A 17,582-nucleotide genomic window follows, 5' to 3' on the forward strand; every position below is an offset into this window, starting at 1 on the left:
GCTAGTGGGGCCTGAAATTCATACAGTGTGTTCTGGCCTGAACCTGAACTTTTCAGTGGATACAGAAAAATTTGGGAAGAATATCTTTCAAACTCTGAAATTTCAGGAAAGCTAACTTGTTGAGACCGAATTATTTTGGTTAACAAGATTTCTGCACCAATCCTTCACTTAAAATCATCCAATGATTTCATGATCTTCCAAATAAACTCTAAACTGACATCCTCAGTCTAGCTCCAATCCCTTTATTCACCTGTACTTCCCTTGTATGAAGGCGTTCTGTACTATAGCCTTACTAAAATAATTTGATTTTACCAAATACTCTATAATATTTATCTCTTGTGAGATTTCTTTCATATTTTTCTTAGCTTAGAGTGTATTTACCTCTTTCTAGTGCATGACCTTGCAGTTCTTAAATATCTAATTCAAAACTTCCTCTAGGAAGTTTTCATTAGAGCCCAATAGGAAGAAAGTTCCACACCTTAATTTCAGACTACTCTACAAATCTGTCTCATTTCAATTTTATTACTGTATTTTGGAAATCACAGGAAAAGTTAGTTGGTGTTTTTATAGCCAAGTGCCCCATGCTAGCTGTCTTTCTAATATCCATGCTCTTCTTCATTACAGCAATAAAAATTTAATTGGTTCCATGGTTTTACCAAATGAAAGTACATTTCCCATCCTCTCTTGAAGCCAGATACCTTTATATTCCGTGTTTTAGTCAATGGTATGTGAGCAGAACACTTCCAACAGTCACATAGTTGAGCTTCTGGATTAGGTATTAGCATGTGTTTTAGCTTAAGAAGTATATTGGATCATTTCTTTGTCTTTTCCAAGAGTGGGCATGCAATTGTGAAGGATTTTCATTGTCCATTTAAGATTAAGTGTATTTTGGAGATTGTGTTGTATGATTAAAAAAAAATCTTTATACTAAAACAATTAACATAGTGTCTGCCATATTGTACACGCCAAATGAATAAATAATAATAACTGTGGGGCATAAATGAAGCACAGCTAGTCTATTGATATGTTAAGAAAGGCAAGTGATGTAGCATGACAGATACCAATGCACAGGCTGCTGTAACAATAGCTAAAAAGTGTTAAACCTTAGTGAAGTATGCCTGTTTTTTTTTGTTGTTGTTGTTGTTTTGCACTTTCACCTAGACTAAAGATTAAATGGCTATTTAATGAAATCTTGTGAAAGGGATCAAAATAAATACAATGATATAAAAATACCAAAAGTAGGAAAAAAAAATATATATATATATATGTATATGTATATAAACCACCTTGAACAACTTTAAACTTTGACCTGGAGAATACTATCTAACCATATACCAATCGCCCTTTGTTTCCTCCATCTTTAAAGATTTTAGAGAACTCTGGGATTCCTTTAGTTTTTTTGTTTGTTTGGTTCGTTGGTTCAATGTTGCAGCTCACACTTAGTTATAGAGTTACTGACAGTTGATGGCTGCAGGAAGAGGGAGAGTTAGCTTTCTTTAAGGATGTACTCCTGGTCAGTAAATTATGCCCCAATGGATGGCCTCGTGTTCAGGACTGCATGGACAGCACAAGGTGGAAACAATGCATTATAAAAAAAGGGGGGAGGGGGAAAGATAGATCTGGGAGTATTCAGGGACAGAAATAAGGGGTGAATATGATCAAAGTATATTTTATGCATGTATGAAATTATCAAAGAATTAATAAAATAATACACTTAAAAACGTGAACTGGAGAGATGATTCGGAAGTTAGGAAAAGATACTGCTGTTGAAGAGAATCAGAGTTCAGTTCCCTGAACCAACATCGTGTGGCTCACAACTGCCTGTATCTTCAGCTTCGGGAGTATCTAGTGCCTCTCGCCACCTCAGACACCAACATCCATGTATGCACTCATGCAAATAGACATGCACATATTTGTAATTAAAGATAACTAAATAACTCTATTTCTTAATGCTGCAAACCAAGCATGTTGATGTAAATCTTTAATCCTAGCATCTAAGAGACAAAGGCAGGTGAGTTTCTGTGAGTTTGAGTCTAACCTGGTCTTCATAGTGATTTCGGGGTTAACTGAGGAGACATAGTGAGACTCTATATATTATTTATCTTTTAAGAAAACGAAAAAGAAGAAAATGATAGGTATTTATTCATGCATATGTTAAATGCTTTATTTTAAAAGATCCTTTTCAACCAAATAATAGCAATCAGAAAAAAATAGAGTTCAACAGCAGTTTGTGGTCCAAGGAGGCATAAACAACAGAAAAAGTGAAATCTACTACAAGTATTTTAAATCCACAATGGCACTGAGAAAACTTATTTGTTACACTTCATCTCTTGAAAAAAATAATATAGTGTATTTTGTCCCCATTTTTTCTCCTTTCCAGCTCTTTCCGGATCTTCCATAGCTGCCGACCCCACACTCTCTCTCTGAAAACCAAAACATACAATCAAAAGACAAATGAGACAAAAATACCCAAATAAAGTAAAATGATACCCCCCAAAATCCACAAGAATAACATTGGGTTAATTTTCTGTTAGCCAACTATACCTGGGCACCAGGCCTAGGCTGAATTGTGTGCTTAATATACCCAGTATTTTAGTTAAAGTTACCACTGTTGTGATGAAAAGCCGTGGCCAAACTGCAAGCTGGAGAGGAAAGGATTTGCTTTGGCTTACACTTCCATATCACTGTTCATCAACAAAAGAAATCAGGACAGGAACTTAAGCAGGGCAGGAACTTGGAAGCAGGAGCTGATGCAGAGGGCATGGAGAAGTACCTCTGCTTGTTTCACCTGGCTTGCTCAGCCTGCTTTCTTATGGAACCCAAGATGGCACCACGCACAGTGGACTGAGCTCTCTCCATCAATCACTAATAGAGAAAATAACTCACAGCCATGTCTCAGGTAAGGCCTCCTCCTCTTCCTTTCAAATAACTCTAGTTTGTGTGTCAAATTTACATAAGTTTAGCTAGAAAACCCAGTGAGATTCCACAGGAGAAAACTATTTTATTTTATTTTATTTTATTTTATTTTATTTTATTTTTTGCCTTTAGCTAGTAGTATCAGTTGCAAATAGCTTCTTATCTATTTCTCCGTCAGTGCTAGGACTCTGTCTGGTTTAAACTTGTGCAAATCTTTTGCATAGTGCCATGGTCTCTGTGAGTTCATATGTACATCAGTCCTGTTCTCTCTGGAAGACTCTACCTTATACAAAAAAAACTGCAGTATTACTCTCTCCCATAAAAAAATAAGCTTTTAAGTTCTTGAAATTTGTTCAGTATCCTGTTTATGGAATTGTGTGCTTAAAAGAATCAAGGTCATTCTCAGTTTGTGACTAGCACTCACAGACACACATGGAATTGACTGAAGGATTTTGAAGATGAGCTTCATCTGCTATACCATTTTAATTTAGACAGAAAGATGCATGGGAGAGAAACAGAGAGAGTGAGCACCATATATTTTAATACCTAAGATTAATATTCAACATTATTAAGCAAAGCTATTAGAATATAGTATGTGAATATGTGTGTGACACTCTTTAACATAAATTTCCCTTTGCAAGTTTGCAATTATGTTTAAAATGTAATAGTCAGAGTATATTAGCACAAAAAGTGTTTTCTAGTATTAGTTTTCTCAAAACAATTGTTAAAAAATACAAATTAGATATAAATACCACTTTATTTTCATAGAGTGCAGATGATATTGAATGAGCTTGGAGACTTCTTTACCCTAAGCCTCTCTGCTTACAATCACTAGTGCATTAGAAATTGCACACATATGAACAAGCTGCATCTCCACTTGTGTATTTCAGTTTCATGGGTCACATATTTTAATTGCACTTACTTAAATTAAGAGTTATTCCACCCAATTCATTTCTGATCATGTCTAACTTGTCAGTCTTCAGCTATGCTAGATATTACTCTAAAATATACTCTACTTATTGTTCACTGACAAGAGTTTTATCCTTATATAGGCAAGCCTTTAAATTATAGGATACAAACAGTATTCTCCAAGCTCGACGCTAGCCTCATGCTTTTGGTTTGATATGCTCTGACCCACACATCTGGCCTAATGTAACTCTCTCATCTGGTTCCATCCAAACCATCCCGTGGGAAGCGCAGTTTATGCTTTGATTGTGTCATTTCCTTCTTTAGAGTAGAGAAAACATGAGAAGTTCTGGGAAGGGGGGAAGTGGGGCCTTTTATAAAGGACAAAGTGTTTGGCATGCCCTGGTAGAAAAGTAGGAGAAAAAAGTTATCTGTGGAAGAACAGTTAGATGTTGAAAATGTGAATATATTATTATGATCCATAACTTTGATTTTTTTTAATGTCACATATCAGTCCCTAGGCTATGATTGTGCTGTTTTAGGATGTTCCTTTCAACCATGTCCCAGAAAAACAAAACCTATGACATTGTCCGCTTCACTCTGGGAAGTCATATTTTGTTACCATGATTTGCTTTTCATTATAGTTTGATTTTGCATTTTTAACTTGTATCTTATATGTGAACTCTGTCCTCAGTTAAAAAGTATTCAGTTCCCTTCAAACTTTATAATAACCCTTCAATATTTTTAACATTTACTTGTGCGTGTATGCACACACAAACACACACACACACACACACACACACACACACACACACACACACGCATCACTTGTAGGGAGGTGCCATTAAAAGCCCTAAAGTGCAATAAAATAGCCTAAATTGGAAGTACAGGTCAATGTGAGCCATCTGACATGGAAACTATGAATAAAATTCAGGTCCTCTCAAAGAATGAGAAACGCTAACCATTGGGCCATCTCCCCATACCCCATCCACTAACACTCTACACCCTGCATAACGTCTTTGTCGATCTCCAAAACAGTCTTAATACAAGTTCAGTGATCATTCAATTATTTTGATCTCATTTAACTTAAATTATAGAGAACAACCATGCTTTATTTAGATCTAAAGAACAATAAAATTCACTAATACTTAGTATTAGAATGAGTTTTGTCTTGTACAAACAGTTTATTTGGAGTAAAACAGAATATCATTTGTAATAAATAGACTCATCAACTGATTGAATATTAAGAAAGCAATAATATTTATGTTTTGACAAACAGGTAACAATTTCACAATAGTACATCAGGAAAGAACTTTGGTAGGAATAAAAACAGCAAATAGACTCAGTATTTTTATATCGCATGATCCTAAAGTAATTCTCATTATTTCAGGTTTGTTTCTTATCTAAAACTTTTACACTGTACATATTACAAAGAAGCAAATTGAAATCAATGACTCAAGAAACACAACACTTAACTTAGATAAGAATGGCACTAAAGAACAGAGAACAAATCTTTCAGGCATGGAAGATGTGATTTCAGAATCATAGGAAGTCAAAGCAGGATAAAACTTAGAAATGTCCAGCGTAGCAACCCAGTGTGACTCTCTGAAACAAGAAGAGACTCTTGGAGTTGCTATTGATATGAACATTATTGACTAAGTCAGGAATGGGCTTAAAAATTGCAAGGGTACTTCTCATTGCCCCTTTCCTTATAGTGTAAAAGTATCTACCCATCTCCAAGAAGTAATGATATAGATTTGTCCATTTGTAAACATTGTTATCTTGAATTCCTACAACACTTTTTCTTTTTATAAAGAATGTTAAGGAGCTGGGAAGGTGGCTAGTGGGTATGAGCACTGGCTACAAAACTATGAGAGCCTAAATTCAAATGCTCAGCACCCATATAAGAGGTTGGGTGTGGCCAAGCACACCTAAAACTCAAGCACTGGGTGGGGGTGCGGAAGCAGTATGAAGACTTGGTGGCTATAAGCCTAGCTTCAGACTCAGTGAGATACCTATTGTTATGGAAACTAGGCAAACTGATAGGTCAAGACACCCAATGCCCTTCTCTGACTTCTGCATGCAGGTGCACGCACCCACTTACGTGCCTCATACACATAGACCAAATGTGCACCACACATACATACTCACAGACATAAACGCACATAACATTACAGTGAATTTTTGAAATGATCTGTTTATTGGTTTTTGCACCACCTGTTAGCCAGCCTGGGTGGTGGAGGAAATCTCTGTGCACATGTAAAAGGAAAAGCCTGGAGAGGGAAGAACTTCTTGCTTGTATAAGCTATTCTTCATCATAGAATAAAGTGTAGGCAACCATGTAGTGAGAATTTTGGAATTTTGGTTCCCTTAAAAAACACAGAAATAGTGCTGGAGAGATGGCTCAGTGGTTAAGAGCACTGCCTGCTCTTCCAAAGGTCCTGAGTTCAATTCCCAGCAACCACATGGTGGCTCACAGCCATCTGTAATGTGATATGGTGCCCTCTTCTGGCTTGCAGGAGTACATGCAAGCAGAGCACTGTATACATAATAATAAACAAATAGCTCTTTTTTTAAAAAACACAGAAATATCATAAGAATATGTTTTTTGTTTTAATCCCAGCTGTAGGCATATGGGACAGCTTCACAGCAGCTGACTATGATTTGCCTCATGTTCCTGATATCAGAGGCATGGTCTTTTTCTAGCTGCCGATACTTTCTGCTACCGTGTGACATATGGAATTCTGGGGGCTTTTCAGAGGGAATATAAATCCTGGGGCTCTAAGAAGCAGAGTGGGTTGTTGTTTGGCTGGTGGTTATTGTTGCTTGCTATTGGTCGCAGCTTGCTAAAGTTGTCAGACTCAAGGAAGAATCAACAAGAAGAAATTAGATGCCCTGACTTTGAAGGACAAACTTGTGTCCAAGGAACTCAAAGGCCCTAATCATCAGGAAGTAGTCTAGTGTTAATTTGCCCCCTTTCCCTTCCCCTGTATCCTTTTTCCTCTCCTATTTAGCGTTAGGGGGTTGAAAGGGTGGAAGAAAAAAGGTGGGGAAAAAAGAAACCCACAAAGTGGCTAATGCCAGCTACCCATGAGTTGAGAAAATACACTATGAGAAAACCCAGCAGACTACTTTCACAAGTTAAATAATTATTAAACATATTTAAATGGACACACCCATTTTTAAAGATAAGCTTGAGAACCTGTATGCTCTTTGCATAAAGACCATTCACTGAGTTATAAACATCGTACACAAAACTAAATAGGTAAGCCAAAAAAGTAAATTATTAAGGTCAGACACAGATGGGTAATGCACATAACATGTTCTAGTAACTCACTAGAGGAGAAATGCTTGCAGTGGGAACTGGGGTGTGTGGGGTGTGACTCCTAACTAGACTGATCATCACTTCTACAAAGGAACCTCTTCAGAAGAAAATAAGAATGAGTCTGCAATTAAGTCCTTTGAAGGACTGTCTCGCTGTTGCTGTATCGACAGCTTTTGAATGTAGTATGTAGGACACCATATCTATCTGAAGTGCAAAGCTCCTTAAAAAAAAAAAAAACATTTTCCTTATTACCTTAGGATCAAATAATAAATAATAATAATAAATGCAGTTTGAGGAGGAAAAAGCCACACTCCCATTTATTCTCTTTTTTTGTGTTTCGCCTTAAAAGAAGCTTTGATAGTTTGACACTTCAGTCGGGATCCGGCTTTTTTCCGTGCTGGCGTGTTAACCTTCTCCCTCTGGACACTTGGGATATTAATATTATCCTCTGTAACAATCAGAAGACGGAACGAAGCATTTACGCAAATACTGCAAATTAGATTAAACTGCAGTTCTGATGTAACCCTGTGACACACAGTTTCTTGCGCATTAAGCCAAATGTACAAGCATTTAATGACTAATCCTTTTAGGTATTTTAATGCCCACATGAAGATTTATTGAGGAGAAAGGGAAAGCATGTGCGGTTTTCCGTTAGAGCCTGCCTGCGGGCGGAGGATTGAACAGATTGGCTTTTTTTTTTTTTTTTTAATTAATATTTCAGTTCTTTGTGTTTTGGCGGGCAGGCTGCACGTGGCCGTAGTACTGAACGGACAGCTCCTTTCTCTTAGCCTGAGTACTGAGGGCTAGCGGACTCCAAGGAGGGCGCTGGCAGACTCTGGAGACAGGGAGGAGGGAGGAAGGGGGGGGGTGAGAGATTGAGATCAGGTGTTGCACCTCCCCCTCTTTCTTCTACCGCACACAGCCATGGGCTTACCTCCTCTCCTCCTCTAGAAATTAACCTACTGATCGATATTGGTAGAATTAGTCATACTAGCAGCCTCCTCAGTTCAGCCACAAAAGAGGAGGAGAAAGCTTGTCAGGCCCTCCTTCCTCCCTTGGGCTTACTACAAACAACTTTTCTGATGCTAGAAGGAGACCTTTGAAGATGAGAAAAGCAAGTTCGCCTGCATTTTAGGAATCTTCCTGCTGATGGGAAGGTTTTACCTAGTTAAACCTCCAGGATCACAATTTGTTTTTAGCGTCATGAACCCTTGGTGAATATAATACCACCACACCACACCAACAACAACACCGGCACCCATAAGGGGGCATGGCAAGGTAAAGAGAGATGAAAACTGAAAACGCAGAATATATACATACATACATATATATATATATATATATATATATATATATATATATGGTAAAATGTGTGGTCTCATTAAGCATTCTAAAATATTTGACCTTCTTAAAAGCTTTCTTGATAGGATACTGCTTTCAATGAATGTTGGAAGTTTGTTTTAAAGTATTGGAGAAGGGTTCAAGGAGTTGAGTTGTAGATAGCCATACATCGTCTTTAAGTAGTTGCACACATTGTGTTGTTATGATACAGGCCTAGAGAGATGGCTCAGCAGTTAAAAGCACATGCTGCTCTTGAAGAGTATCCTAGTTCAGTTCCCATCATCCCACCATGTGGCTGGCTCACAACCACCTGTAACGCCAGCTCCAAGGCATCTAATGCTTTCTTGTAGCCAGAGCAGGCACATGTGCACACGCATGCACACGCGCGCGCGCGCACACACACACACTTTACAAACAAAGAATAAGCGTTAAATGCTATCATCGAAATACGAACTAAAATACATAGGTATTTTTTTAAAATTTATTTTTCTCTCATATGTTACATCTCTACCTCAGTTTCCTTCCTTCCTCTCCTTCCAGTCCTACCCTGACACCTCCCCTCATCTACTCCTCCTCTATTTCTCTTCAGAACAGGACAGGCCTCCCAAGGATATCAACCAAGCATGGCATATTAAGTTGCAATAAGACTAGGCACCTTCCCCCATATTAAGGCTAGAATAGGCAACCCAGGTGGAAGAAAAGGGACCCAAAATCAAGCAACAGAGAAAGCCCTGGAGCCCACTGTTAGGAGTCCTGCAACAGCACCAAGCTACAAAAACATGACTTTTATGTAGAGGGCCTTGATCAGACTCATATCTGCTCTCTGATTGTTGGTTGGGTCCCTGTGATCCCCTAAGATCCCAGGTAGGTTGAGTCTATGGGATGTGCTCTTCTGGTGTCCTTCATCCCTCTGGCTCCTACAATCCTCCCTTTCCCTCCTCCAGAGGATTGCCCAAACTCTGTTTAGATGTGTGGGTCTCTGCATCAGGTGCTAGAGGAGGCCTCTCAGTTGACTGTTATAGTAGGCTCCTGTCTATAAGTACAGCAAAGTATTATTAGGAATCATTTTGTTGACTTTTTGCCAGTTTTGTTTGGTTTTATCCTAGGTGTCTGAACTCTCGTGCCTCTGGTCCCTGGCCCTCAAGGCAGTGCCAGGTGTGGGCTTTCTCTTGTGGCCTGCATCTCAGGTTGGGCCAGTCCTTGTCCGGCTACACCCCAATTTCTGTGCCCCCTTTACTACAGCACACTTTGTAAGCAGGTAAAATTGTAGGTCAAAGGGTTTGAGGCTGGGTCACTGTCCCAGTCCCTCCACTGGAAGGTATAAGGGACTTTTTAATTAAGCAAAAATACTTTTATCCTCTGAGTTCAGATTCTCTCTCTCTCTCTCTCTCTCTCTCTCTCTCTCTCTCTCTCTCTCTCTCTCACACACACACACACACACACACACACACACACACATACACACATACATCAAATGAGGCCTCACACACGTGTGTGTATGTATGTATGTATATGTATATATGTATATGTGTGTACATCAGTATACACACACATACATCAAATGTGGCCTCACATTCATGTTTAACTAGACCCATTCCTGTTTAAGTAGATCTATCTGGATATTTCTTGTTTATTATTTTTAAGTTTCTCATTTTAAGTATATGAGTGTTTTGCCTGCATGTATTTCCGAGTACCACTAATGTGTCTAGTGATGTGGAGACCAATAAGAGCATCAAATCCCCTGGGACTGGATTGTAAATACCAGTAAGCTGATTCGTAGGTGCTGGGAATTGAAACTAGGTTCTCTGGAGGAACAGCCAGATATATTGAGTGCTAAGCCATCTCTCCAACTCCAGCATTTTACTATTTTTAAGTGAGGTGTGTGTGTGTGTGTGTACACATGCATGCACATGTGTGTGGAGAGGGGGTGGAGTATGTGCATGTGAGTGCAAATGTCTTTGGAGGTCAGAAGCATCAGATCTCCAGAGTTGAAGTTGAAGTTCCAGGTGATTGTGAGATGCCATGCTGGGAAGTGGTTCCTGGTCCTCTAGAGAAGCATCCAGTTCATGTCAGTGCCCGACTATCTCTCCAGATGCAATGTGAATTTCCATCCTAAGCCAGGTGTCACTCCTGCTATTTCTTTTCAGTTCTCCTCTTCTAAGAACAAGGGAAGACTCCACTCCCTCAGCAGTTAAGCAGGCCCATATGACCAGCTCTGGCCAATATGATTACAAAAGGAACACACACACACACACACACACACACACACACACACACACACACATCTGTCTTGAAATTAGAAGATAATAAAGATCTCTCTAGTGGAGAGATCGCTACCCAGCAAGGTCTAAGCCCACAATGGTTCAAGCACTAAAGATAAACTTTTGTTCTGAGAAGTCACAGAGATTTTGGACATGTTTGTAATCCACGATAGTGTGGCCTCTAATATGCCTTTAAAAGTCTCTTAACTATTTCCTCATTCTCCCAGGCTTCTCACACCTAAAGTCTCAATAGAATGTCCTCCCCTCTGACCCACTTTCCTGGTAGGTAAAGTTTTTCATGGGGACGTACCCCTTGGACTAGTGTCTCGATATAAGTGAATATATACCATTTGACTCTTTTTGCTTCTGGGTGAACTCACTCATTATGATAATTTCTAGTTCAATCCATTTGCCCACAAATTTCAGAAATTCCTTGTTTTTAATAGCTGAGTAGTATTCCATAGTGTAAATGTACCACAGTTTCTTTATCCATTCTTCTACTGAGGGACACGTAGGCTGTTTCCAAGTTCTGGCTATTATAAATAAGGCAGCTATGAACACGGTTGAGCATATGTCCCTGTTGTGTGATAGTGCATCTTCTGGGTATATTCCAAGGAGTGGAATAGCTGGGTCTTGAGGAAGCCCTATTCCCATTTTTCTGAGAAAGCGCCTCAAACTATGGCACCAGCCAAGGAAAATATAGGCAGTAAACTTCAAACCCCTACCCAGTCTAGCCAATGGACAGGACGTTCTCCACCGTTCAGTGGAGAAGGAGATCTGACTTTCACACAAACTCTGGTGCCCCATAATTCCATAATTGAAAAAAACACATAAGTTTTCTGTGATGATATCAGAATAAGACAGTAGACTTATTTATCTATAGAACTGCAAATGAATGCAGTGTCCTCCAGAGCAACCTTTAAGGCGATCTTTGCTCTTCTGACTTTTGAAAAGCCTGGAGAATTGGAATGAACCATTTGAAATCCTTATTTCAGAGCCTGAGTAATTTGAGGTCATTGGTTTTTTCAGCCATGAGATAAATGAATATATCCCAAGATACGCAAATTTTACATCTCAGTGTTTTGAAATTTGCTGTCAACTGGATCTGAGTTTCATTTGACCTTGTAGTCTGAAAGTGCATGACAGTGATGTATTTCTAATATTGCATAGTGCCTCCTCTGAGGTAAGTAATAAAAGGCCTTTCTCCTCTAAGCCACATTTGCATGTGTCAGGGCAGTATACATATATTTACTCAGCTTTGTCATCATAGAGTTCTTAGCATTCAGATTGGAACACACCCAGAAAGACTGTTTCTACCCATTTAACTGGGAAAAAGAACCTAACTGCTTGCATATGAATATATGTGAAGCAGTTAGTGTTCAATCACACAAAGAACTTTACACTCTATTATTTATCAGAATGTCAGCATTCATTATAGGTATTTCTAATATATTGTACATATTTAATTCATCACAGTCTATAAGTGTTGCCAGTATCTTACAGTAGAGAGAAGGTCCAAAGATGGATTTAGTTTCTAATTTCTCAGAAAAAAAGAGGTCTCAAGAGGTGACTCTTTTTTTAACATGTGAAGGCAAGAAAGCACAAGCCCGGGCTGTCCATTTGCAGGACTGCTTTTTCTTTGTTTATTCACTTTACATCCTGATTGTAGCTCTCCTCCCTCCCTTTACCCCAACCTCTCCCCTCCCCCTTCCCCTACTCCTCAGAAACTGGGGAGCTCATCAAGTCTCACCAGGAATGAATATATCCTCTTCCCCTGAGACCTGGCAAGGCAGGCCCACGGCAGAGAGAAGCCGAGCTCCCCTTACTAGAGGACCCACACGAAGCCTGAGCTGCCCAGTGGCTACATTTGTGTAGGGGACCTAGGTCCAGTCTATGCTTGATCCTTGGTTGGTGCTTCAGTCTCAGCAAGCCCCTCTGGGTCCTAGTTAAGTTGGCTCTGTTGGTCTTCTTATGAAGCTCTTGCCTCCTCCAGGTCCTTTTCTATCTTCCATCCATTTTCCCACGAGACTTCCTACACATTGCCCCATGTTTGGCTGTGAGTCTCAGCATCTATTTCAAAGTTCTGTTGGGTGAAGCCTCTCAATGGACAACTCTTCCAGGTTCCTGTCTGTGAGCATAGCAGAGTATCATTAATAGTGTGTCAGAGGTTAGCTCTCTCCCATGAGGTGTGTCTTGGGTTAGGCCAGGTAGTGGTTGGATGGCCCCTCAATCTCTGCACTGTCTGCTCTATCTTTATCCCTGCACATCTTGTAGGCAGGACAAATTTGGGGTCAACGTTTCTGTGGTGGGTTGGTGTTCCCCCTTCCTCTACTAGGAGTCTTATCTAGTTAGAGGGAGTCATTTTCAGCATCTATGTGCCTTGCTACCAGGAGTATCTGCTGGAGTCACCCTCATATTCTCCCAGGAGCCTACCCTGACTTAAGTCTCTGGCTTGTCACAGAGATGCCCCCACTCACAGATTCTTTCTTCTCTACAGGCCTGTCCTCCTGCCCCGATCCCCATGTCTGATCTCCACCCAGATATTTCTTTGTGTTTCCTCTCCTACATTGTCCCCGCTCTTCAACCACTACTTCTGTTTTGTTCTATTTCCCCTTCTTAGTGAGATCTAAGCATCCTCCCTCACATTCTCCTTGTTACTTATCTTCTTTGGTTCTGTGCATTGTATGTTAATCCTGTACTATATGGCTAAAATCCACTTATAACTGAGGACATACCATGTGTGTTTTTCTGATGACCTTTTAAAGTGGCCTTTCCATGGAAGGTCTATCCTGTGCCAGGTGTCTAGGATGTGCTGGATGCAGATATTATAGCAGTCTCTAGAGCATACTGTCATCTGCCCCTCGTAGTAATTTCTTAGGAATGGCTCTATATCTGAAGACAAAAAAAAGAGAAAAAATGTGTAGGTGATTAAGAATGAAAAGGAAAAACACCTACAGAGAGAATGGTACAATGGTAGAAATAACAGTTGACTGTTTCTGGGTTTGTAATTCTAATCACTATAAGAGAGCACTAACAGACAAGGCATGTAGAAAAGCAATGCTAGTCTCTTCAAGCCATATATAAGAATAGAGAAAGGGGTTAGAATAAAGACATCACCTTCTGAGTTGAGACTCTTCGTCTTGAGACTCTTTCCTCTGACACGGAAATAATCTAAAGGTAGACAGATCACAGTTGAATGTTGGAGAAGGTGTATTATAGCCAAAAAGTGACCCAGCCCAATGATGCTAGGGAGACTTTATATATTAGAATGAAGATGAGTTACGGAGGTAAAACAAACCAATAACTATGTGGATGTGGATCTAATGCTGTCTCTTGTCTGTGCTAAGCAAAAGCTCTGTCACCATGCTACACCCTTGATCTCCAGCTCCTAAGGAATGGTAAAGCATATAAGACATGGGAAAAAGTTTCCTCTAGAATGCTGTCCCCATCTCCATTTAATACAGCCTGGCTAGAAGGCAAAAAAGCGAGTGATTAAACCATGTGTCTGAAATCACACAGCTCATCAGTGACAGAGTCGGAGAGTGCTTTGCCTTCTTCTACTTGTACAAACAGAAATCAAGAGAGAGGAATCCACCTCCCATCCCTAGTCCCCCCCCTCACCTTCCACCCTGCACTGTTTAATTATCACAGCGACTACAGCCAGAACTGACTTCAGAGAAAGGGACATTATAAAATGCTGTCTACCAGAACAGGAAATTTCTCTTAAATGAAATATCCTACTAGACAAAATATGTAAGGAAGCCGAACCTGGGCAGATTTCTGGACAGTTTCTGTGAGTATGAAAGTCAGGAAAAAAAAGATAGCAAGAAACAAAGAAATAAGGTAAACATGCATGGGCCAGGAGTTTCAAAACAAAAACTATTCAAGGGTAAGTAAAAGACAAACGTGAGGTCTAAACAGCATGCACAGAGCACAGAGATCCGGCAAGATTACATAATGAAGTCAAGGGAGTGTAAAGGCAAAAAACACTAACACAGCCAAGTTGAAGTATAAAAGGGCGTTTGCACCAGAGATTAAGATAAATAAAATAATAAGGCATTGTTCCAGTACATAAGGAAGGAAAGGTCAATGGAAAAATAAACGGGACCTCTGAGAGGCTACTGGAGTAATTGACAGAAGAAGCAGACAAAGCTCTTTAAGGAAAAAAGAAGTAACTGGAGGCCTTGGCTGCCTCAAAGCTCCCCAAGGCTACTAGAAGGGAGAAGAGGCAAGGACTAGCAATCTGTAGCACTAGGCAAATCTGCAGGGATTGGTTGCAAGTTTGGAGAGGATCTATGAACCAGAATGGCTAGAGCATGAAGCACTGGAGACAGAGAAGTGACTCTTCACCCGTACCCATTGTCTTGGAGACAGTGCCCAGGATACTGAGGCACAAGTGAAGAGGACATCTTCAGAGGTTAGCAGAGCAGAGCTGGTGTCAGAAGCAGACGGGGGTCCTAGGGAAACAGCAGAGTGCCTTGCAAGGTGTGAACTGAAGATGGGAGTGACTGAGATGCTTAGGGCAAGTGAGGGATAAGAAAAGGATGAGAAGAGAAAGACAGGCAGAGACAGAGGAAAGAGAGAAGGAAGTCTCGAAGGAAGGAGAAGAGGAAGTTGGAGGCAAGGAGGAAGGGGAAAGTGAATAGGGAAACAAGAAAAGGGCATTTTAAAATATTATGAGCAAAAAGTTAAGGTGCAGACGAAAAAAGAAAGTTCTAATTTGCCACAAAAGAAAAGGCATAAAAGAGAGTGAGGATGAGGAAGCTCCCACTCTATAAATCCCGCCTGGGGTTAAGTGGATGCAGACAGCAGACTTCCACCTCCAAAGTAAGGCTGGAGTGTGCTGCCCTGTATCTGGATAGTGTAAGATTCTTCTCTGAAGACTCCTCCTGATGTATTTTTGGTGCCATTTGTCTGAGATCCTGCACAGAAACCAGTAGTGATGCAAAGTTCCTGCAACTGCGATGTCTTTGAGTAGCTGCTTTATCATTCTCTTCTTAGGATAACAACCAAAGTTCATTCAAGTTCTAAATCATCTTCATCATCCACACTGATCTAATGCCATCTCCCATACATGTGCACACACACATGCACACACAGACATACAGGCACAGGCAGACACACAAGCACACACACATACAAAGGCACACACAGATAGGCACAAATACAATCGCAGACATGCACACACAAGTCATACACATACACAAGTACAAATACATGCACACAAACACGGGCACACACACACATAGATACACAAAGGCACACACAAGCACAAACACAGGCACACACAGACAACCAAGCACAAACACAGGCACACACAGACAACCAAGCACAAACACAGGCACATACACAAATACAAACGAAGGCACACACAGAGACACACATGCACATACAACACATGCAGAATCACACTCAGACACATGTACACACACATACAGAAAGAGAGAGAGAGAGAGAGAGAGAGAGAGAGAGAGGTGCTTCCCCATACACACTGGTATTGATTTTTTATTATTATTATTATTATTATTATTATTATTATTATTATTATTATTATCATTATTATCATTATTACTATTATTTTGGTTTTTCAAGACAGGATCTCCCTATGTTAGCCTTGGCTGTGCTGGACTCGCTTTGTAGACCAGGCTGGCCTCAAACTCACAGCGACCCGCCTCCCGAGTGCTGAGACTACACATTGGTATTGAAGATAGGACCTCAAGATCTCTCATTGTTGAGCCCTCCTTCTACCACTAAGAATATCCACTTCAAGTTTCTCAACAACCAGAAAAGAGTTACTACACTTTTGGAGTTTGGGTTGTTGTTTTGTTTTATTTTGTTTCCTTCCATTTTGCAAGTAAAAAAAAAATTGTTATTTCTCATATCCTTAATCTTAGCAACGGGTCTCTGGTCCCGGTGAGTACAGGAGTTCTCCTGCAGCCTTCCTACTTGAACCCCTGGTTTCTAGGCAGCAGTGGGGTTTCCAGAGCCTCACCATTCTCAGGGTGCAAAGCAGACACTAAGGGCACCCCCAAAAGCTGCTGGTCACCTAGAGCCTGCTCCCCAGGTTCCTGCAGCAACCCAGGCAGACTTGGGAGATCAGCTGAAGGCTCTGACTGCTAATGAACCCACCCGGATGTTGGAAGATGGAAGCGCCTACACCCAAAAGCAAAAAGGTAAGAACCAATCGTTGGGGAAGCTGAGGGCTCAGTTTGCCTCAGAGTCCACAAGACTTCCAGCGTCAGTCTCCACAATGGCCTGCCCTTTGCTGCAAGGGAACCGCGAGCAGCACTTGGCGAGTTTTCTCATAAGCATTTGGAAAGGAATGGAGAGGAAAACAAGAAAAACAGTTTAATGTTGAAAAAGTTTAAGTCGGGGAGGGGGTCAGTCTCTAGAGACCGAGTTGCAATCTTTCAAGTTCGAAGTCCTGAGTTTCCTGGGTGATTATGCAAATTCTTTTAGCTCTCAGTTTTCGGAGTTTGCCTAGCTGAAGGGGTGGGGTGAGGTGGAAGGGGGGGGCAGGGTTTCTTTATCACCTTCTGGTTGTTCTGTACTTAAATGTGTTTATTGTGAAGATAATATGTATGTATGCATGTATGTATGTATGTATGTATGTATGTATGTATGTATAATGCTTGTAAAACGCTGGCAACTGGGCTTGCGACGTGAAGCTCTGAATAAAATTTACCAGTGCCGTCAATTTTGTTACTCTTTCGTCTAAAAAAAAGTGATAAAAATTACAGCAATATTTCTACCAGGGCAGCGAAGACTTGTCCTTGGGATCAAATGAGCCAATATATATATATTTTTGCAGCTTAACATAAAACTTTTTAAAG

The sequence above is a fragment of the Acomys minous genome (genome assembly GCF_964271855.1).
Source record: "Acomys minous genome assembly, chromosome: 13".
NCBI lineage: Eukaryota > Metazoa > Chordata > Mammalia > Rodentia > Muridae > Acomys > Acomys minous.